The sequence below is a fragment of the Pseudorca crassidens genome, chromosome 17, assembly GCF_039906515.1.
Source record: "Pseudorca crassidens isolate mPseCra1 chromosome 17, mPseCra1.hap1, whole genome shotgun sequence".
NCBI classification, from domain to species: domain Eukaryota; kingdom Metazoa; phylum Chordata; class Mammalia; order Artiodactyla; family Delphinidae; genus Pseudorca; species Pseudorca crassidens.
Window position 1 is genome coordinate 35,104,162 of NC_090312.1, and position 22,531 is coordinate 35,126,692.

Genomic DNA, 22,531 nt, shown 5'->3' on the forward strand with positions numbered 1-22,531 from the left:
TTGATACTCATAGCCAACTGCCTGAAGTTGCTTGAAGCCAAATGTCTGAAAGCCCCGCTTGGGCCAGTTTTCTGTGCTCTCAACTGGATCAACACGCTGGACCTGGGGCTCAGCCTCAGCCTTGGCTCGGGTACTTTGCTCCTCTGGGCCTTTCCCCTCAAACTGCTCTCTGCCTCTCGAATCCCCTTCTAGTGGACTAAGGCATAGGGTACTTGAGGACAAGTGGTTGGGTGTGACACTGGAGAGGGAGACAAGGGCCAGGTTTAAAGGGACTTGTGGCCTGCTAAAGAGTTTTAACTTTATTTTGAGCACAAGGAAGGATCACTGGTTTTCGTTTCTGATGAGAGAAGTTGAAAGGTAGTCCAGCAGCCACATGGAAGGTGCAGTTCAAGGGGAAAACAGTAGCAGTGTCTTCTGCTGGAAGGCAAGAGACAGCCAAATTCTGGACTGGGGACCATGGTCATAGGAGTGGCAAGAAGGAAGCCAATGGGCTCTCCTCCCCGCCACATCCACTCAGGCCCCACCCAATCCACTCCCCATGTTTTAGCTGGAGTGAGCTTGATATATAAATCTGCTACCCCTCAACCCTACTCCCCCCGCAAAGTCTTCAGAGTCTTTTCTGTCCTCTTAGAAGAAGGTCCAGCACGCTTACAAGGTGCTGAACATAGGCCTCTGCCTGCCTCTCCTCTCCTCTCTCATCACTGTTCCTGTAATTCATTATACTTGAGCCACGAAGGCTTCCTTGAAGTTTCTCTCATTCCACCTCTTTCTGGACTTGTGCGCACACTGGTCTGTCTGCTTAGAGATTGAACTCCCCACCCCACCCCTTGATCTAGTTGACTCCTAAGGTGTTCTTTAGCTCTTCTTTTAAACGTCCTTCCTTCGAGGCTTCCCTGTCCCCCAGACTAAACGTTTGCTCAGCACTCTGCATATTTCTTTCGCAACACCATTTGTCTGTTTCCCCAACTAGACAGTAAGCTCCATGAGGGCAGGGACCTATTTTTGTTCACCATTAGATACCCAACACAATGTCTGGCACAGAGTAGGAGTTTAAAATTGATTCACTGAATGACCAAATGAGTAAATTAAACAGAATTTAGTGACCAGAATGAGGATGGAGTGAGAGAGGTGTCAGTAATGACTCGTAGGTTTCTAACTAGGCAGAATCATGGTGCCATTGACTGAGATAAGAAACACAGGAAGAATAGTAATTTTGGAGGACATGCTGAGCTTGAGGTGCTAGTGACAACTTTAAGGTAGAAATGTGGAGTAGCTTGTGGCTAAGAGGGTCTGGGACTTGAGAGAAAGCCGGGCCAGAGATATCAATTCAGGAGCCACAATTCCATAAAGAGTTTGGCAAGGGGCCTTCCCTAGTGACGCAGTGGTTAAGAATCTGCCTGCCAATGCAGGGGACACAGGTTCGAGCCCTGGTCTGGGAAGATCCCACATGCTACGGAGCAACTAAGCCCATGTGCCACAACTACTGAGCCTGCGCTCTAGAGCCCGCGAGCCACAACTACGGAGCCTGTGTGCCACAACTACTGAAGCCCTTGCATCTAGAGCCCGTGCTCCGCAACAGGAGAAGCCACCACAATGAGAAGCCCGTGCACCGCAACAGTGAGTAGCCTCTGCTCGCTGCAACTAGAGAAAGCCTGCACGCAGCAGCAAAGACCCAATGCAGCCAAAAATAAATTAAAAAAAATAAAAAGTGGGCAAGATCCCTCAGGAGGAGGAATAGATTGAAAAAAGAAGAGGGCTGAAGCAGACTCCTGAGGAACAATGATAAGAAGTGAGAGAATTAAAGGAGCTTGTGATAGTCTCATAGAAGGAATAATCAGAGAGGTAAGAGCCCCTTATGCTGAAGTCCCCTGTGTATCACTAGATCAAGCCCAGCACGCCCCAGCCTTGACCTAGGGATCCCTTTTCTGGGCAGATGAAGTATTTTAGTAAAGAAAACAGATTTCTCTGAAGATACTAAAATGGAAGGCTGGAGCCTGAGTCACAAGGGATGAGTTAAAAAACAAAGGGGAATAATACTCCTGTGTGGACAAATGCTGAAGTCTTTCAAGAGTGATTCCATCCAATTCTGAAGGTAGACTGTGTTCATAGGAATATGGCCTGAGGGTTCATTGTGGGAGTTGTACAGATTTCTCTAGTTCCAAGTGATGGACTTCTGAACTCTTATATCACCATGAATTCCGTCCCTTAGCAAATGTCAGCAAAGGTTAAAACAAGCAAGCTCTCAGTTTTAGATTCTTAAATATACAGGTTCAGGAATTTAAGTACACACACATCTATATTATACGTGGCCCATTATGAAGGTAGTTACAGCCTTATTTTCACTAGGATTCTCCCATGATCCCATCCTCCTAGTAATTTCACTCTTTATCATGAAGCATATTCTTGACATCATTTCAAATGACTTAAAGGTAGTGGCGCCTGTAAAGATCAGATGGAAATATGATCCATTCATGTTAGAAGGACAATGTAGAATTCATCAGAATAAGCAGAAACCCACAGGAATGATCTAGAGTCACAGTCCCCTGAAGCATAAACACAAGGAGCTTCCATGGGCTCTAAAGTGGAGATGAGGGCCTTTCCTTACATAGGACAATGTCTGCGGAAGTTCCCATCCATCTTGGCTGGATAGAACCGCCTATGGGATGGAGGGCAGGCCTTGGCAACTTCCCAGGCTGGGCAAAGTGGATGCTTGGTCCCCAGTACTGGTGGAACTATGGGCCCAAAAAGGTCTCCTCTCTCTCTTCCACCACGTGGACAGCTATGGGTCAAGTCATTTACTAGGCCAATGTTACAAAAATACTCCTCTAGCAGTTATTGAATCGGTGCTTAAACATCAAGTTCAAAGTCATACACAGAATATGTCTTCAACTATGTTAACAAGAATCCATAGGAGGAGAAAAACAGCCTCAAAAATTAACTGTGATGGTTTCTCAGTAGTGGAATTATAGATCAGTTTAAAAATTCTCTTTTCTAGACTTTTCTGTGATTTCTTAGTTTCTCCAATGAGGATATCACTAATTTTCTAATGAAACAATTATTTATTTTCTTTATTTTATTTTTGGCTGCATTGGGTCTTCATTGCTGTGCGTGGGCTTTCTCTAGTTGCGGTGAACGGGAGCTACCCTTCATTGCGGTGCGCAGGCTTCTCACTACGGTGGCTTCTGTTGTTGCGGAGCACAGGCTCAGTAGTTGTGGCTCGCGGGCTTAGTTGCACCGCGGCATGTGGGATCTTCCTGGACCAGGGCTCGAAACCGTGTCCCTTGCATTGACAGGCGGATTCTTAACCACTGTGCCACCAGGGAAGCCCATAATGAAACAATTTTTTTTTTTTGAAACAGTTTTTGATAGTGTGCTGTCTGTCACACTATCAGCTTTGTGCTGAATTGCTAAGCCCACCTCTGGCCTCTGCCTCTGTAATCCAGGTGGGCTCCAGGGCCATCTCTCTACAGGTTCTCCACTGAGGAAGTCTTCCTGTAATGGACATCTAGTGCTTTTCTTACCTATCATCTATGGCACCCTCTTTCAATAAAATAACTATCTTCCCTCCAACCCCGCCCTCTGCCATTAGGTTCTATCAATAAAGTTGCCCAGTAAAGGGGCAGACACGTAACCAAAGCTGGCCAACCTGACTCTCTTCTGGAAATGTGACCTTTCACAGAGAGGCTGGAGATGGTTGGTGCTGATGCATGCGGACAGTGGACCCTGAAGAGACTACACCTTAGTTACTGCCTTGTTCTGTTGTTTTCAGATTGGCTCTTTGGCTTTCCTTTGAGTCTCTGAACTCCTCCATATCCTTCCAATGAATTCCTCCTTCTCTTCAGTTACCCCGGCAGGTTCAGTTTCTTGTAACTAAAGAGCACAGCCAAGATGACAGCCTGTCCCCCTGGACCTGTCCGGGAGGACCACCCCCGGATGAACACGTAGGTCAGCCTTTGCTCCGGTGGACGTTGTCCAGTGATAGTCCAGCTCCTCCCTCGTAACCCAGAACGAGCTGCATCAGCTCCGCCACCAGTCCTGAAGCCCTGTAGGTACAGGGCAACGGTGATGACTCAAACTAGGGCAAGTGTCTGGAAACACCCAAGAAGGCCCATCCATGGACACTCTCCCTGGGGCAAGAGAGACTTCCCTGGGGTTATATCTCAGAACTTTAGCTTTGGAAAATCCAAGTCGTCCATACCATTTCCTACTCGGCAGGGAATCTCTGCTCAAGCACCCCAGGCAGATAAGAATGGAAGAGCTGGGGGCTTGTACATGTGACAGAGTACTCCCTCACTGGGTTAGGATGACCAGGGCTCCTATGGCCAACCATAGTGGTTCATATCATTTATCTCCCTCTTCCTCCCACCTCCACAAGGAGCTTTAACAAATATCTTCCTGCCAAATAAGGGGAGGGATAAGGAGAAGGAGAATGGTGGTAAGTTACTCTTGTAACTGCACCCAGCGGGACTGAACTTGGGTCCAAGTGGCTGCAGCAGGAAGGTTGCTCTTGGCCAGGATCTCAGGAGGTGTTTTCCTTTTTCCTTCAGCAAATATGATCATTCAGGCATTATTGGAAGGAATCATGAGAGCTTTATATACCAAGTATATACACAAGTAAATTTCCTCATTAAGATTTGAGGAGTGGACAGGGGTTTTCGTGATCACCATCCTGGTGTGCCTGGGACGTAGAAGATGCCAAAACCGGGGAAGGAGATGCAGGCTGGAAATGCAGGTGGGAATACCAAGTGGCTGTAGTGGGCATCCAGTTTGCCCAGTTTAAGTGATGGAGCTGGCCTCAGTGGGGTACAGACCTGTGGCTTTGAACATAGTAAGAGTCTTATTGTGAGCTCTGGATTCTTCGTGACGACTATCGTCTCCGACTCCTTTCTCCCACCCTCTCGTGTCTCCACTTGCCCCTTCTCCCCCTGCTCCCCTCCAGCCTCGTGGATTTTCACCGAGAAAAATTGTTAGCTGCAATCCGGCTTGTTGATGAGGACAGAGACCAAAAAACTTTTTTGAACCTCACACTGGAATCACTCAAACAAAAAGCATGTGTCCATGTCCTCCTAGAAACAGAAGGACTTGCTTCTGCTGCAGATGGTGACCCGATTAATTCAAGGGGGATGAGAATGTTTATATTCCTTCCACCACCACCGCCGTAACTGCCTAACTCTTAAATAGATGCTTACTTGAATAATAATATTTCACACTTAGTGAGTGCTCAGCTCTGTGCCAGGCTGATTAGTGACCCTCTGAAGTAGGGCTGTTTATCCCCATTTTACAGATGAGGAGACTGAGGCACAGGGAGTTCACACAGCAAGTGGCAGAGGTAGGATTCCAACCAGGCGGCCAGCCTCCTCTCTCTGTCTTCAAGTCTAATGACTCCTGAGAAGAAAATCTGGGGAATTCCCTGGCAGCCCAGTGGTTAGGACTCGGCGCTCTCACTGAATGATTGGGGATCCCAAAGAGCTCTTGGTTATGTGGGTTTTATCTATTAAGACTTCCCATATAAGAAATCAAAACTGAGACATTTACAGAATACGTAAGCATTTAAAAATAACAATAATAAACATGCTAACACAAATAGCACTTTTTATGGGAAATTTGCTTTCCAAAAAAAAAAAAAATTGAGAACGGTGACACTTTTACACTTTTACAAATCTTTCTGATGTCCAGCTTCATAGAGGACGGCTGAAATATCTCCTTCTGCCTCCAAGCTGTTGCGACCTATTTTCTGTTGCGATATGTTTGCTTTGAGCATAAGAGAGAATCCAGGGATTTCCGTTGTGGCGCAGTGGTTGAGAATCCGCCTGCCAATGCAGGGGACACGGGTTCGAGCCCTGGTCTGGGAAGATCCCACATGCCGCGGAGCAACTAAGCCCATGCACCACAACTACTGAGCCTGCACTCTAGAGCCGCGAGCCACAACTACTGAGTCCACGTGCCACAACTACTGAAGCCTGCACGCCTAGAGCCCATGCTCCACAAGAGAAGCCACCGCACTGAGAAGCCCGGCACTGCAACAAAGAGTAGCCCCCACTCGCCACAACTAGAGAAAGCCCATGCGCAGCAATGAAGACCCAACGCAGCCAAAAATAAATTAATTAATTTTTTTAAAAAAAGAGAGAATCCAGCTTTACACTGATGTATAATTGGGAAAGGAAGGACCTCTTGGACCCCTGAAAGGGTTGTAAGGCTCACGCATTGAGAATCACTGCTTTGATTCATCTTCTGGAAGTTACCCAGTGCCGTGGCACTTCAAAGCCACAGTAGCTAAACTTTTCCTAAAACACTGTATTCAGCCTCACTTGCAGAGTTCTGTTACAGAGCTTTTGGGGAATCTACATATCCACTGATCCCCTTCTCCCAGGACTGAACCCCAATCCCACCTGACGGAGGGAAGATCGGGGAGACTCTGGCAGAAATCCTCCTAAGACAAGACCTGTCTGCCACCCTGGGTATAGGTGTCTGCACCGAGAGAGGCACCCAACAGTGGCTGGTCACTTTTCTGGGACTTTGGCATTGGGGGATGCGAACTAAGGGACTTTGAACCCAGAAATCCAGGTGGTCGTAGTGGGGCCACCTACTTAGCTGTGGAGCCCTTGGTCCTTCATGGCTTCCACATCCTGCTTCGAGTCTCTCAGATGAGGAGGCTTCTGTTCTATCACGTTGTGAGCTGATCATCTCGTTCAGTTGTTGTTCTAGTAAGCATCCAACAGTCAGTAGCAACTGTAGGTCTCAAAAGAGTAGGAAGAGTTGAAAGTTCAAAATCCAGTTGTGAATAATGCATGTGTGTGCACACATGTGGGTGTGTAAAAGAAAGAAGGAGGAGAGAAACTGATTAATTATAAGTGATATTTTTAGAACCTATGTAGCAGGGTCCTGGCTTCAGCCAAGTTGGAACCCCTTTTAAGAATTTAATTGGGTCTGGCACAGCTTGTGGACAGGAATCGTGGGTCCAGCTAGGACCTATTTGCTTCTGGAGAAAGAAATCACTTAGAGGAGGGGCGTGTAAAGCTCAGACTGGAGAGAGGCCTGGACTCTGAGTGCAGCGTGGCCTGATTCTATGGCCTGATTCTGTTTTCAACCTCTATTACTATGTGCTGGTCACATGTTTGTCTGTTTGACCCTCTTGGTCAGCCCTTTGAGGTCGGTGCTAACGTCGCTTTTTCACAGGAGAGGAATCTGCAGCACAGATCAGCCAAGTCACTTTTCTATGGCTACCCAGCTGGCAAGTCTCAGAAGCCGAAGGTGCACTGGCGACGACCCTGCAGCTCCAGGCGTAACCACCGTGCGGCGCTGCTGGGCTGCTGGCCCCTCCCTGAGCCCGTCTAACCCTTCCAGGTGGGGGAAATTATATTCTTTTTTTTAAAATTTATTTATTTATTTTTGGCTGTGTTGGGTCTTCGTTGCTGTGCGCGGGCTTTCTCGAGTTGTGGCGAGCGGGGGCTACTCTTCGTTGTGGTGCGCAGGCTTCTCATTGTGGTGGCTTCTCTTGTTGTGGAGCACAGGCTCTAGGTGCGCAGGCTTCAGTAGTTGTGGCACGCGGGTTTCAGTAGTTGTGGCTCGTGGGCTCTAGAGCACAGGCTCAGTAGTTGTGGCGCACGGGCTTTGTTGCTCCACGGCATGTGGGATCTTCCTGGACCAGGGCTCAAACCCGTGTCCCCTGCATTGGCAGGTGGATTCTTAACCACTGCACCACCAGAGAAGCCCAGAAATTAAATTCTTAAAAGCTGGCACAAGAACTTGTCTTAGGGAGGAAATTCTCTTTATTCAAAAAAGAGTAAGTGGGACTTCCCTGGGGGTCCAGTGCTTAAGACTTTTCCTTTCAGTGCAGGGGGTGCAAGTTCAATCCCTGGTCCCCAGAGAGCTAGGATCCCACATGCCTCATGGCCAAAAAAAACCCTGAAAAACCCCACAAAAACCCAAAACATAAAACAGAAGCAATACTGTAACAAAATGAAATAAAGACCTTAAAAATGGTCCACATCAAAATAAATATCTTTTAAAAAACCCCAAAAAGAGTAAGTGAAGGGTGGGGGGACCAAGAAGAGTGAACCCTGAGGGGACAGGAGCCAGGGCAGGGAGACAGCTCATGTCCTGTTCCTTAGAGACCAACAGACAGGACTGGAGGAGGTAAGTGGAAAGTGGGAGGGGAAGGAGGAAGGCCACATGGCTGTGGGAAATCCCTTAGTGGCAGGAGTGCTCTCTATTTAATGTAAACTTTATTGAAGAAGAACACACATATAGAAAAGTGACCCATCATAATCGTTCAGCCTGGTGAATTTTCATCAGGTGAACCTACATGTAACCAGTACATCCATCAAGAAACAGAACATACCCCAGAAGCCCCTGTTCATGCCTCCTTCTGGCATCAGCACCCACTCCTGCTCTCTAGCACCCAATACTCATTCTGTCTGGGTTTGAACTTTATATAAATGGAAATATACAAAAATCTATCTACTCTTTGGTGTCTCACTTCTCCCAGTCAACATAAGAGTTGAGAGTCTCATTGTTGCCTATATTTGTATTTCACTCCTTTCTGTTGTATGGCATTCCCTTATATAAATACACCACAACCTAGTTACGCTTTCTGTGTGGATGGACACTTATGGATGGACACTTCTAGATGGACATTTGGGCATTTTTCATTTGAGGCTGTTGTTGGGACTATGGACATAGGGTCATTTTTGTACACGTCTTGGTGAATATTCGTAGCGTGTTTGTGGGATGGAATTGCTGGGTCTGGGTATAGGGTATGCATGCGTTCAACTCGGCTAGACATTGCTGAACAGTTTTGCAAAGCGTGTGTACTCATAAACAATTGCGAGTGGGTTATGTTTAAGACTAAGGGAAGTCCAGTCTCTCTGTGAGTTGTGCTGCTGTGATATAAACCTCCCCCCGCTCCTAAGCATCCAGTCATGCCTAGCACATCTCACAGATCATTTATATGAATGGCGGGGGTTTTGTTTGTCTTGTTTTTAATAAAAATCAAAGAATGAGTTGAGGTTCGTGGCGGGGCCAAGCTGGTGTGAAACAGAAAATGGCATGTGTGAGATGGTGAGGGGCCCACACACTGAGCTGACTGGGACACCAGGAGCTTCGGCCCTGAGGTGACTGTGAGGGCGCCAGCCTCCTCTAGGGACCTCGGAGAGCACCTTGGGCACGCACAGAGGGGTCCAGCCTGTTAAGTCGCCAGGGCCAGAGGGATCCTAGCTGATTTTCAGATCACACACAAAAAAGGGGGGAAAACAGTCTCCCCACTTTGACCTGAAGCAGGGGATGGCTTTGGCAAAGCTCTGTCACCTTCACCCTTCAGTACATTAGCCGATGTGCCCAGAGCCAATGGGGAGGAGGTCCCAGCAGTACTAACAGAGGCATGGGGAAGCAATGCCCTTCCGGGAAGCTGTTAGAGGCAGCAGCAGTGCTGGAAGCCCCAGGAGATGGCACCGTTGGCAAGGACATCAGAGTCCTCAAGAGAGAACGGCCCCAGGGAAGGTGACTTCCAGGCTAGACTACCAGAGTGAGCAGAGTGGTGGACACCCAGTGGGACCAGAGAGGGCTGTTGTGAGCGTCTAGAAACATTCATACAGAGCTCCCAGAAATAACTGAGAAAGACCCAGCAGAAGGCTGGGGTGCTTAACGGTGGGTGGGCGCCGGCCAAAGACCTGTGGTTTATTACTGTTGAAGTTACACCTCCGGGGGTGCCCCTGGGTGACTGGGAAGCCAGGGTACAGTCAATACTACTAATGCCTGAGTGTGTGTTTCTCTTTCTAAATTTCATTTACTCCTAGTTTTGCAAACAAGTGTTTATCTCTCCCATAAATAAATCTGGAGTGCTGTTTTCCTGATGTTTCTCAAAGTTCAGTCCCCAGGCCCTGGCCTTTACCGCAGTCCTAGTTACGTTCTCCGCACAGCAGCGCGGTTCACCATCGGAGGCAGGGAACTGGGGAGGAGCCCGGTTCAGAGGCTGCAACAGCCTCCCTCGAACTTTCCCACGTACTCAGCTGGCGATGGCAAGAGCAGATGGGCCTGTGGTCTTGGACAGGGTCTCTCCTGCAGCTCCTCTGCTCTCTCCTCACCCAGGTTGTTCTCGGTCTCTCCCCCTCTCACTCCTGCCAATTCCCAGGCTGGCATCTCTCCAGGCTCTTGGTTTCTTGAATTGCTTGCCTTCAATGACATTCACCTCAGCACCCTCGCCGCAGGTCCCTCCAGCCTCCATCATCTCCTGGAACTGCTTCACTCTTAAATCTTGATTCTGGAAGTTCTACTCTCTGGTCATAGTCTCTTACCCTCCAACTTTCTCATTCTCTTAATAAACACTGAAGATTTTTGAAAACTTACAGAGGACTCCAGTCTCTTAACAAGCCCTGTAGCCCCCACTCCACCTTCTCCCAGTCCATGAGTTTTTTCTTGCCCCTCGCCACCTCCCCACCAAGCAGGACCCATTGGAGTGGGGAGTGGGAGCGGGGGCAAGAGAAGGGAGCACAGCCTGAAGACGGCAGAACACACCTCGCTCTTTCTACCTCAGTGCCTTTGCATGTCTGCTTGCTCTGTGTCCCCCACGCTTAACCCCCTCCCTACTCAGCTAACCCTACTCACTGGTTCAGATCTCAGCTCAAACAGCACTTCCCTGGGGTCAGTGCACTCTGTCTTCCCACGACATGCTCTATCTCAAGGGAGCATCACAGTTGTAATGGCTTGTGTAGGTGTCCAGGGACTAGGCTGCCACTTGTACTGCCACGCCCATAGTGCTAGCACAGTGCCTGCAGCACAGCGGACACAGCGAGGATTGGGGGATGAAGGGACTGACGGAGAATAGGCAAGAGTCTGCAGCTGATGGTGGAGAAGCAGAGGGTGGTGTGGCAGGGCTGAGGTGAGCTGGGCTATCTGTTAGGGTCAGAAAGGAAGATTCATGCTCCTGGGCATTCTGACCAGAGGCACCTCAAGCCAGAGCACCCAATGTGATTGTATTTGGACATTGGGCCTTTAAAGAAGTAATTAAGGTCAAAGGAGGTCTTATGAGTAGGCCCTAATTCAATCTGACTGGTGTCCTTATAAGAAGTGGAAGAGATGCCAGGGACGGGCATGCACAGAGCAAAGCCTGTGAAGATGCTGCGAGAAGGTGGCCATCTGCAAGCCAAGTACAGAGGCCTCAGGAGAAACCACCCCTGCTGACACTTTGACTTTGGACTTCTAGCCTCTAGAACTGTGAGAAAATAAATGTCCAGCCACTCAGTCTGTGGTATTTTGTGATGGTGGCCTGAGCACACTAAGCGACACAGTTATGATCCAACCTCTCATTAGAGTAACTTGCCCACAGTGTGTGGTGGTAGGTCTGTAATATCCAGCTCTCCATGGACCAATGACCCAGGATCTGCCAATTACTACAGTGTAAATCCTGCTGTGGCCGATTTCAAGCTGTCAGTGTCATGTCGCTGATGTCAGGTTGGGAAGAGATGTGCATGTGTGGCTCCCACCAGCCAGTGCCCCAGCTGGTCCCAGCGCATCACGGTCTGTCAGCCGATCCCACCAGCAAACATGTATAGCAGATCATCGTACAGCAGGATCTCACTTGCTTGATTTTTGGTAAACTGGGATTTTACTAGCTTTCCCTAACTCCCACCCCAAACATAAACACACAAGGGCACCCACACGCTCCAGGCTTGTGGTCTCACAACAGGAAGTGGCTTGAAAATAAAGTGATCCCTGCATTCTGCGTTCCCTCTACCCCTTGTCTTTCACTCCGGATCTGTCCAACACATTAAGGGAACGTAGGAACAGAGCAGAGTTGTACAGCGTTGGTTGCTTTTGTTTCAGGACCAACCAGCTCTTCTTGAGGACCAGGGGCACGAAAGATATTTTCCATCAAATCTGGGATTTGCATTGTCATTTCCTCCCACCCCACCTCATTCTTTCTTCACTCATGCAGGCGAGGTAATTCCCAGAAACCTCTGCTTTCTTTCCCATTATTTACCCGATGCATTTTCACCTACTTAGGAAAATCAGTGCTAATTTTCTCTCCATCATGGGTTTCACATCTCCAGAGCAGTTTTTGAAAGTACTTGAAATGCATAACTGAGCATCATGGTTCCTTAGACACAGATTTGAACGATTAACTGGATAGTTTCCATTCCACTCTAGTTCAGGTTGTGCAGAATGTGTCATCCCAAGCCCCTCCCCCTAACGTTGCAGAATCTGCTTGTCCGGATACCAGGGCTTCGGGGCAACAGCTCCATTTCCTTTTTTGTGAACTCTCGGTCTTTAATGAGTGTTTATGAGCAGAATTCAAAAAGAAAGAACCCCCTTCTCCCACCTGAAGTTATTGGTTCCCGTTTCCGCTGCATGTCCCCACTTCCTTGGGAAACTGGGCTCTGCCTTAGGCGAGGGGCTGGCTTTTGGTTGGGGAGTTTGTGCTTGGGCATTGAGCGTGGCTCCTGGCGCGGTACCCGGCAATGTCCGCACAGCTGGTGAGGAGAACCTCTGAACCACACAGGTGGTGTTATTCTGCCTTCCCAGTTACTCTGCCTGTCTCCCTCCCACAGGGATTCCAGCATGGTGATGTTGCTGCAGATACTGCTGGATTTTTTCAGGAAGGTCTCCTTTGAATTTGGGGCCTATCCCGAGGTGTGCTGGAGCGAGCTTCTGCCAGCAGAGAGAGCCAACTGTACCTATCTCTTCCCAACTTCACGCTCAGTGACATCCCATTGCTAGCTTGAAATAGGCCACGGAGGAAGGATTCACTCCAGGGAAATCAGCCAACATTACAAATCAGGGCGTTTTCTTTCTTTTTTTCCCCGAGCACCCACTTATAACACACCACTGGAAATACCCCTTCAAAAAAAAGAAATCCCCTCATAGGAGCCAGCAGCCTGTGCAGTTAGAATCTTCTTCATCCCACCCTCTCCATCATTCTGGAAGCTGCCAGTGTTAAAAGGGAGCAAAACAAATGTGAATTACCCCTTTTAAAGGGATGTCTTTCTTTTCAGTTCTCATCGATTGCCTTCCCCTTATGAGGACGTCTGGTACAATCTAGGGCTGCAGGATCATGGTTCCCCTGCCATCTGATGTCTAGTTTCTTTTCTTTACATTGACTTCTCTGTAGGTTTATTTCTAATATCCTCATGATCCAACAAGCGGTACTCTCTGTTCACAGTGGTTCCTGATCCCCAGGAAAGATTGCCATGGATACAGATTTCAGGACCCAGACTCCAAGACACTCTCCATCAGTGCCTCAGGGCTGGGGCACAGAAATCTGTATTTTTAATAAGTTCTCTGGACGGTCCAGGTCCGGACCCTGGGTTGGACTGACATTTGGGAACCACTACAAAAACATCTGCGGGTATGCCGGGCTCTTCCTCAGCAGCTTCTGAGAGTTAGAACCCAGTTGGGGTGAGGCTGTAGGACTCAGCCTGTTCTGTTTTCTGGGTTGACAGACAACATCTGAGGGCTTCTGCTCTGTCATCCTCCAGGCCACATTACTTGGGGAGTCTTGGTGACTTTCCTGATTACCCAGGGACACAAAGGCTGGCTCTGAGGTACAAGAGGGGGTGAACTGATTAACTGCCTCGTGAAAAGCTTAACTGCACATCATTTTCTAGTTTGGCAGAGGCTGCCAGGTGAGCTCGGGCCCATCATTCCCCGCCTGACTCACTGTTATAACCCAACCCAGCACTGATGATGAGTGGGTGTCTCCCCCCTACCCCAGTGGCTCCCAAACTTCAGGATGCAAGTGAATCACCCAGGGAGCTTGTTTAAAAGCCGGATTCTGGGCCCCTGCCTAGGTTCCCGTTTCAGGAGGGGTGGACCTGGGAATCCCCTTGTTTAACAAGCTCCCCAGGTGAATGTATTTGACACAGCAGGTCGTTTTATTTAAACCAAAAAGGTTTTCACGAAATGTCTGCTCTTAAGGGTATTATCTTCCCTTAAGGAGTTCCTCTGGAGTAACAATGAATCAGCTTTTTCTTGAGCTCTTTTTAAAAATAAATACTGTGTTTCAGAAATGGAACCATGTGTCTCAGCAGAGGAAAGTGAGTAATGCTGCGGGCCATCTGGCCAGCCACACTTCCACTCAGAAAACTGGTATATGGTGAGTGACAAGGGAACGTCCCCAAGCAGGTGGGCTGTTCCCTCAACGGAAAGGAGGTGGGATGAGGGGGCAGAAAGCCCTGGTTCTAACAGCTGGATGGAATGTTCCCCCACCAGGGTTAATTCAAGTGGTTTCTTTTCGTGAGGATAATCACCAAATTAAATGTTTTAATTACTGAAATCATATATGCATTTCTTCTGAGAAAAGAGCATCATCAGAGCTCAGTGGTACCCACTCCCCAGAGGGTAGAGCGGCTTTGCTTTCAGGGAAGGGGGTGTCTGGAGGAGTCCACTTTCATTTCATTATAAAACCAGCTTGACAAATAAAGGCATAGATTGACATGTATTCCCAGCCAGCTGTGACTTAATGAGCTCAATTCAGAGCTTGGAACCTGCTAGCCACATCCATATTAATATGTCCGTGGGAAAAAACAACAACAACAGAGGAAGTGACAAACTGCTATTCCTAGTATTTGAAATGAATTTTAAACGGCTTAAAATGGCTAACGCGGGTGAGCATGACTTTGAGGCAGCCCAGCTGTCGGCCTCCCTGCCTGTCAATAACGCCCTTGCAGCAGAGGCAGGCAGGGCCCTGGAAGGTAGGAGCTGTTTTCACCCAGATCAGCAAGCCCTGAGGCCTGGGGACAGGTCTGCGGCAGCACCCTATCCACCTCCCCAAGGCTTTTATCTTGAATTGTTTGTTGCATAACCATCTAAGTCATCATGATCATAAGAGCCTTTGTGATTCTGATTTTCCCAGTCATGAGCACATGAACATAATACAAATGTCTTGTTCAAACATTCTAAGATCCTAAAAATAAAAGGTGCTGGGTAAGCCTGCTGTGTTAATAAGCACAAGGTGAGAGAGGGCGGGCGTGGGTGGGGGAGGACAAAGGAAATGCAGCAGAGAAACCTCAGTCTGTGTATTTTGACGCTCAGCTGCAAAATAACCACCTGGTCCAGCTGGGGAGAGGGCCCCTGGCCCGTGAGCCATTCCTGTAGTACCACGTGGGAGGCGGGAAGGCCCCTTCTCTGGTCTGGAGAGAGGGTGTGAACACTCTCCAGCGGAGGTCTTTGCATTCCCTTGAACCTGAACTCTGCTGAGTGCTGAGTTTTTTTGGTTGTTGTTGTGTGTAACTGGGGGAATAGTCAAGATTCAGAGCATAGGCTTTCAAATCAGACAAATCCTGCCTTTCCCACTTACAAAAGATTCAATCGGACCATGAGTCTCCATTTTTTAATCTGGAAATGGAACTAAAATACCAGTCTCATCAGGCATTTTCTGATAATTAAATGAGAAAATATACGTACACGCTTAGACTCGGCCTAGCACAGGGTAAGCCCTGGATGATTCTTGGTACCATATCTGACACATGTCTCGGTGGCATGGAGTCTCCAGGTTATTCTTATTTAAAAACACCTTTCAGGGCTTCCCTGGTGGCACAGTGGTTAAGAATTCTCCTGCCAATGCAGGGGACACGGGTTTGAGCCCTGGTCCAGGAAGATCCCACATGTTGCGGAGCAACTAGGCCCATGCGCCACAACTACTGAGCCTGTGCTCTAGAGCCCGCAAGCCACAACTACTGAGCCCATGTGCCGCAACTACTGAGCCCGTGCTCCGCAGCAAGAGAAGCCACCACAGTGAGAAGCCTGCGCACTGCAACAAAGAGTAGCCCCCGCTCGCAGCAACTAGAGAAAGCCCGCATGCAGCATTGAAGACCCAACACAGCCAAAATAAATAAATTTATTAAAAAAGTAAATAAAATAAAAATAAAAACACTTTCAGCACATGTTAGGCACTCTGAAATCAGCATTTCAATTCAGTGCCTAGTCATAAATCTCTAATAGTTGTGATACCTTTGGGAAAAAGGGCAAAATATTTCACTTCTGCTTTCACATAATGCTCATGGTTAAATCTGGATAAAAGATGTGACCCAGTGAGTCATATCTAAAACTAGGAGAGGGGACTGACTGTCACCGTAATCACTGACTAGATTCTAAACCCACCAACAGTCCAGGAATAAAGTGGGAATGGAAGTGACATAGTCACCAGCATAAATAGCAAACCCCAGTTTCTCCAGTAGACCATAGCCAGAATCCCAAACTGATTGAGTACTAGTCTGTTGACCTCACCAGGCCTCAGTTTTCTCATCTGTAAAACGGTCAAAATAACACCTGCAACACAAGAGGATAATGCGCATTTAACAGGTGGTGTTTGCAAACAGCTGGTGTTTGCGATGTGCTTGATACAGCACTGTGCGCTAAGAGCACACAACGCATGATAGCTCCCTCCTCCAACTAGGTGCAGGGACTCAAACCCTTGCATAGCCCTTAGGCCTGTCCAGTCCCTCTGGGCCACCTAGGTTGTTTAGCAGTCATCCAAACCCTGGCACCTTGGACATTCTTTGTTGCCATCAGTTATGGGTTATGTCTCCCCAAAAAGATATTTTGAAGTCCTGCCCCCCAGTACTTCAGAATGTAATCTTAATTGGTGATAGGGTCTTTACAGAGGTAATCAAGTTAAAATGAGCTCATTAAGGTGGGCCCTAATCCAGTCGGACTGGTGTCATTATAAAAAGGGAAATTTGGACACAGAGGATGTGAAGAGACACAAGGAACACATGTGAAGACGGAGGATTGGAGTGATGCATCTATAAACCAAGGAATGATAGAGATTGCTGGCAAACCATCTGAGGCTAGGATGAGACAAGGAAGGATTCCCTACAGGTATCAGAGGGAACATGGCCCTGCCAAACCTCGATTTCAGACTTCTGGCTTCCAGAACTGTGAAAGAATAAATTTCTGTTGTTTTAAGGCATCTAGTTCGTGCTAATTTGTTAGAGCAGCCCTAGGAAACTATTACACCATCCTTTTTACAGAGGAAACTTGGTTATGCATAGGATAGAAATGAAAATTTGGGAATCAGGTCCAAGCAGGGGTGAGGAAACCCACCGGAGGTTCCTTTGGGATAAATTAAGCAACCAAACAAGAGGAGGTCATCTTGCTTTGAGATTCACAAGCACTCACTCTCTCAAACTATGTTCCCTGAGATCTTAGGATTCCTTGGAGAATTCTGTAAACATTTGCTTTTGATTTACATTTCCTTAGTATATATATAATTATTTTACTGGCTTTAAATAGCAAAACTTTCTCAAGTTACTTACATGAATAGCTCATTTAATCCTCACAACTACCTGTGAAGTGGGTGCTATTTTATCCTCATTTTACAGATGAGAAAACTAAGGCACAGAGAAGAAGTTAAGCAGTTATTCCGAGTCCATATATCTAGTAAATAGTAACACTGGGATTTGAATGCAGGGACTCTGACTCCAGAGACTTCGTTTGTAACTACGTACTTTACTATATGGTTTCTAAAAACTATAACAAACACACATAAACACAAACAGGTACATTCAGATGTTCCATAATTAGATTCAACATGGCAGAGACCATCACAGCACAAACTTGTGCTGCCTTTTGTAGAGAAAATCTCATTCATCCATTCAGTTGACAAATGTTTATTGAGTACATACTATATGCTTCTATGACCTTCCTTAACAATATTGATTAGTTCATAACTCTATTCTCCTTTCTTTCTTTTTTTTTTTTTTTTGCAGTACGCGGGCCTCTCACTGTTGGGGCCTCTCACTGTTGAGGCCTCTCCCATTGCGGAGCACAGGCTCCGGATGCGCAGGCTCAGTGGCCATGGCTCACGGGCCTAGCCGCTCTGCGGCACGTGGGATCTTCCCAACCGGGGCACAAACCCGTGTCCCCTGCATCGGCAGGCAGACTCTCAACCACTGCGCCACCAGGGAAGCCCTATTCTCCTTTCTTAAAAATATTCAGATCTGTGCATATCCATTCACTTAAACTCGAACCCAGCACAATAGTGAGTTGTGTAATAATTGGCACTTCCAGATGGTAAACATACCATATTTAGATTCATTTTAATATTTATTTAAATATTAATATTGAATATATTAAAATATATTCATTTTAATATTTATTATAGTTTTGGATGCTACTTGAATGACTTTTATACTCATGATAAGCAATATTGGCAATTGGAAGAGAATGTTAGTGATTACATTCTTAAGACAAACATTTTCTACTACTTTTAAGATTTTAGATGAGTTCAATTGAAGGGTATCTCAAGGTTGCAGAGCAAGCAGTTAAAAGCTGTTACTGCTTGCAATCACATGCTTATGGGAATTGGGATTTTATTGATTCCATGCAACAGAAACATAATGCAGGAGGACAGACTTGATGCTGAGGCCAGTCTAAATCTAATTTTAACTTTTATCTGAATAGCCTCATTTCCCTTGCTGTTTGATTACTATAAATGGTAAATATTGCCACTTGAAATTATAAAATAAATTTATACAGATAAAAATGGATTTTTTTTATGTTGGAATTCAGTGTATAGTTTCTTCTGAAAACAGATAAAAGGTTTGCAAACTACCACACCAGACCACCACTGGCACAGATTGTTACTGGGCAAAATGGACAGAGCTCATTTTCCATCCCTTCAGCAGCCCTGATCCTCTCTAACCTGTGATCGTGGATCAGTCTCGGGATAGTTACTTCCAATCAAATGTGCAATCTGCTATAGAGCATCTCAAGTGGTGGGATGTCAGATGCTGTGTTGGGAGGGGACTCCACAGCCCATCCATTCTGCTTTCTCCCCATAAGGCTGAGTGGGGCTTCTGAAAAATCTGATTTGGCCTTGTGGCAGGTGAAGTGTCCTCCTGGAAATTCTCTGCTCTGATGTGGTTCTGAGCAAAACACAAGGGCTTCTCTTCATAGGAAGTCCTCAGTTTTATTGCAATTTTCCACACCTGATGCGAAAGACAATGAATTCCATAGAAGTGAGCCTACTTTACGGAATGGAGAACTTTTTTTAGTGATGCATGTATCAACTTGATTGGAGGAGCAGTTTCTAGAACTGATTTTATAAGTAGCTTATTTTCTTTATTACATGGTTAATACGTGTTCATTGTTGATAAATGAGAAAATGCAAATAGCAAGAATAAGAAGTAAATTAAAATATTCATAATCTAAATACTGGGGAAAAACCACTGTTGACATTTTGGTGTACATCCTCTAAATCCAAGGTCAGCAAACTTTTTCTGTTAAGAACTAGATAGTAAATATTATGGGCTTTGTAGGCCAAGAGGTAAAATTGAAAATATTATCTAGGCACTTATACAACAAGAGAGAATACAAATTGCCATAAAATTCTTACTGACAAAATTCAAAATGTAATAATACAACAAAACAATGATAATAAATGAATACAATTTTTTGTGACATAGGTCTACTAATGGTAAGAATGGAATTCTATTTTGGGAGAGGATAACATTTTGCTTAATGGGGGTTCAAAGTTAGTGTTCCCAATAGTGGATATAGAAATCTATTGCAAATATTTATCTGTTATTACTGATCTGTAATGGGATTTTATGTATTTTATCTTTGAAAATGTCTTTTCACACAGCTAGGTGCTACCAAATACTGATACCAATTTTGAAGCATACAATTTTAATTGAGCATATTCATTGTTTGGAAGGCATTTTTAGAATTCTATTTGTTCCATTCTTATTTGCCTTTGAGCATGTTGTTATAATGCAGATTAATCACTTCCAATTGAAGATTATGTGGAAGCTCCTCAATTGCAGATAAATGGATTTTGAAATATGGAAAGTCCCTTTATCCTTGCATGGACGTTCAAAAAATGCTTCTGGAACTATAGTATGAGCTGAATGTATAAATATACCCACTGAAAATCTGTGTGGCAATGGAGATGTCATGTCTCACTTTAATTTTTGAAAACATAGAAACTGTATAAAGCCGTCTGACATTACTTGTGATCCAAGTACTGTTAGTTACTATCAAGATGACCTCATTGCAGTACATAAGTTTTGCAGTAAACACTGTTTTGTCTTTTAATTTTAGATTGAATTCATTAAGAAGCATTATCAAGTCCGCAGAAATTTCAAAGCTATTCAATGTTCAATAATAATGACTGCTTAATAAATACATACATAAATAAATAAATAAAAATAATAAAGGGAAGTTCTCATCCAGAAAAATTTCAGTCTCAGGCCCAAGTTCAAAAGTTGCAATAAAGGGACTTCCCTGGCGGTCGAGTAAGACTCCGAGCTTCCACTGCAGGGGGCATGGGTTCAATTCCTGGTAGGGCAACTAAGATTCTACATGCCTCGCAGTGTGGCCAAAAAAAAAAAGTTGCAATAAAGCTTTACCACTGCTAAGCCACAGAAGTGTGGTATAGTAGTGAAAGCCAGGATATTTAGCTTCTGTTTGGGACAAAAATTCGCAGAACTGACAATGGTTAAGTCCACAGCAACAAATAACGGTACTGGTTCAATAATACATGATAGATTCAAGTATTTTCTGCCAACTACCTGCTGATACATAATACAATGAAGAACCATATGTTTTTAATCCCCTCCATTTTTGCAAGCTTTGTAAGCTTTTCTGACTAATACTTCTTTTTCTGCTCTACACATATTTTTTTTACCACTATCAGTTGTTAGGTGGCCAGTACTAGTTAGTTGGAAGATAAAAATTAGAGGTTAAAAAGAAACTGTAAAATAGACTAAGTCCTATTTATGTAATCATGTTGAAATCGGCATCATTCTAAAACATATAGGCAGGGACTTCCCTGGTGGCACAGTGGATAAGACTCTGCGCTCCCAATGCAGGGGGCCCGGGTTCGACCCCTGGTCAGGGAACTAGATTCCACCTGCATGGCACAACTAAGAGTTTGCATGCCACAACTAAGGAGCCCACATGCTGCAACTAAGGAGCCCTCCTGCCGCAACTAAGACATGGTGTAACTAACTAATTAACTAAATAAATAAATAAAATGATTTTAAAAAAGTGGTAAGAGTAGGCATTCTTTAAAAAAAAAAAGGCAAAGATTAAAAGGTTTGACCACATAAAAATTTTAAGTTCCATTGTATCAAAACACCAAAGCCACCTATAAAAAGTAACAAACCTACTAAAATGTTTGGGAAACAAACCAGCAGTTGGTAGCTTATGATATAAAACACTCCACAAACCAAGCAGAAAAAGATGAATCCTACTGCCACCCTCACCCCTGCCACAGACAAAGGCGATTCTACAAAAGAAAACTAAACATAAAAAAGTATTTGACCTCACAAGCAACAAGAGAAATAGAAAGTGAAGCAATAATGAAACATTCTCCTACTCCCTAACCCCATGACTAGCACAGATTGAAAAAAGTGGTGTATTAGTTTTCCATGACTGCTGTAAAAATTTATCACAAACTCAGTTTATTCAGTGGGTTGAAGTCAAAGTGCCAGCAGGGCCACACTCGCTCTGGAGGCTCTAGGGGAGAATCCACTCCTTGCCTTTTCCGGTTTCTGATGGCCGTTGGCATTCCTTGGCTTGTGGCCACATGACTCCAATCTCTGCTCTGTGTCAAATCTCCCTCTGCCCTTCTCTTATAAGGACACTCATGATGCCCACTTGGATAATCCAGGATAACCTCCCCATTTCAAGATCTTTAACATAATCACATCTGCAAAGACCTTTCTTCTATGTAAGGTAACACTTAGAAGTTCCAGGGATTTGGATCTGATATTCTTGAGAGCCATTATTCAGCCCCCTACAAGTGGTAATGCCCAGTACCTACATGGGTATTATGGAGAAATAGGTGCCTTTTTACACTGCTATTGGGTATGAAATTAACGTATTTCTTTATGGTGCATTAGCCTCAGTTTGCTTCTCCAGATCCACTGTCTACTCTTCTCCATCCCTCTGTGCCCCTGGGGCCTGAGCTGTGTGGACTGGCCTCTGGCTTGTGGCTGGGTCCTGCTAATGAGAGTCATGGGAAGGAGCTGGGAGGATGGGAAGAGGGTGAGGTTACTGTTTCTTTGGCTTCCTGTGCTGCCTGGGCTTGCTGCATCTCTGCACCAAAGGCCACACCTCCTACCAGGTGACCCTCCCCAAACACCAACCTCTGCAGGTTCTGATAACTGCTCCTTCCCTGCCCCCTCCAGTCTAGGGGTGGTAGTAGCCCCCAGCACTGCATGCACCATCCGTGGCTGGTTTCACACATTTGTATGTTGTCCTTTTATTAGACGTCCCTCAATTACTCAGTTTTAGCATGCCACCTGTTTCTTGTCAGGCCTTGACTGGTGCCGGCACTACATGTCAAATCAGAGATCTATTTATAAGAAGTTCATTAACAGCATATTTATAATAACAAAAACTCAAAAAAGCCCAAATAACCAAATAAATTGGAGACTGGTTAAGCAAATTTTGATGCTCCACATAGAATATAAAAATATGTTAACAATCATATTGTAAAAGAATATTACTAAGATGATAAAATATTCACAGTATATTTCTAAGTAAAAATCCCACAAAATTGTATATATAATAATGTCCCATTTTT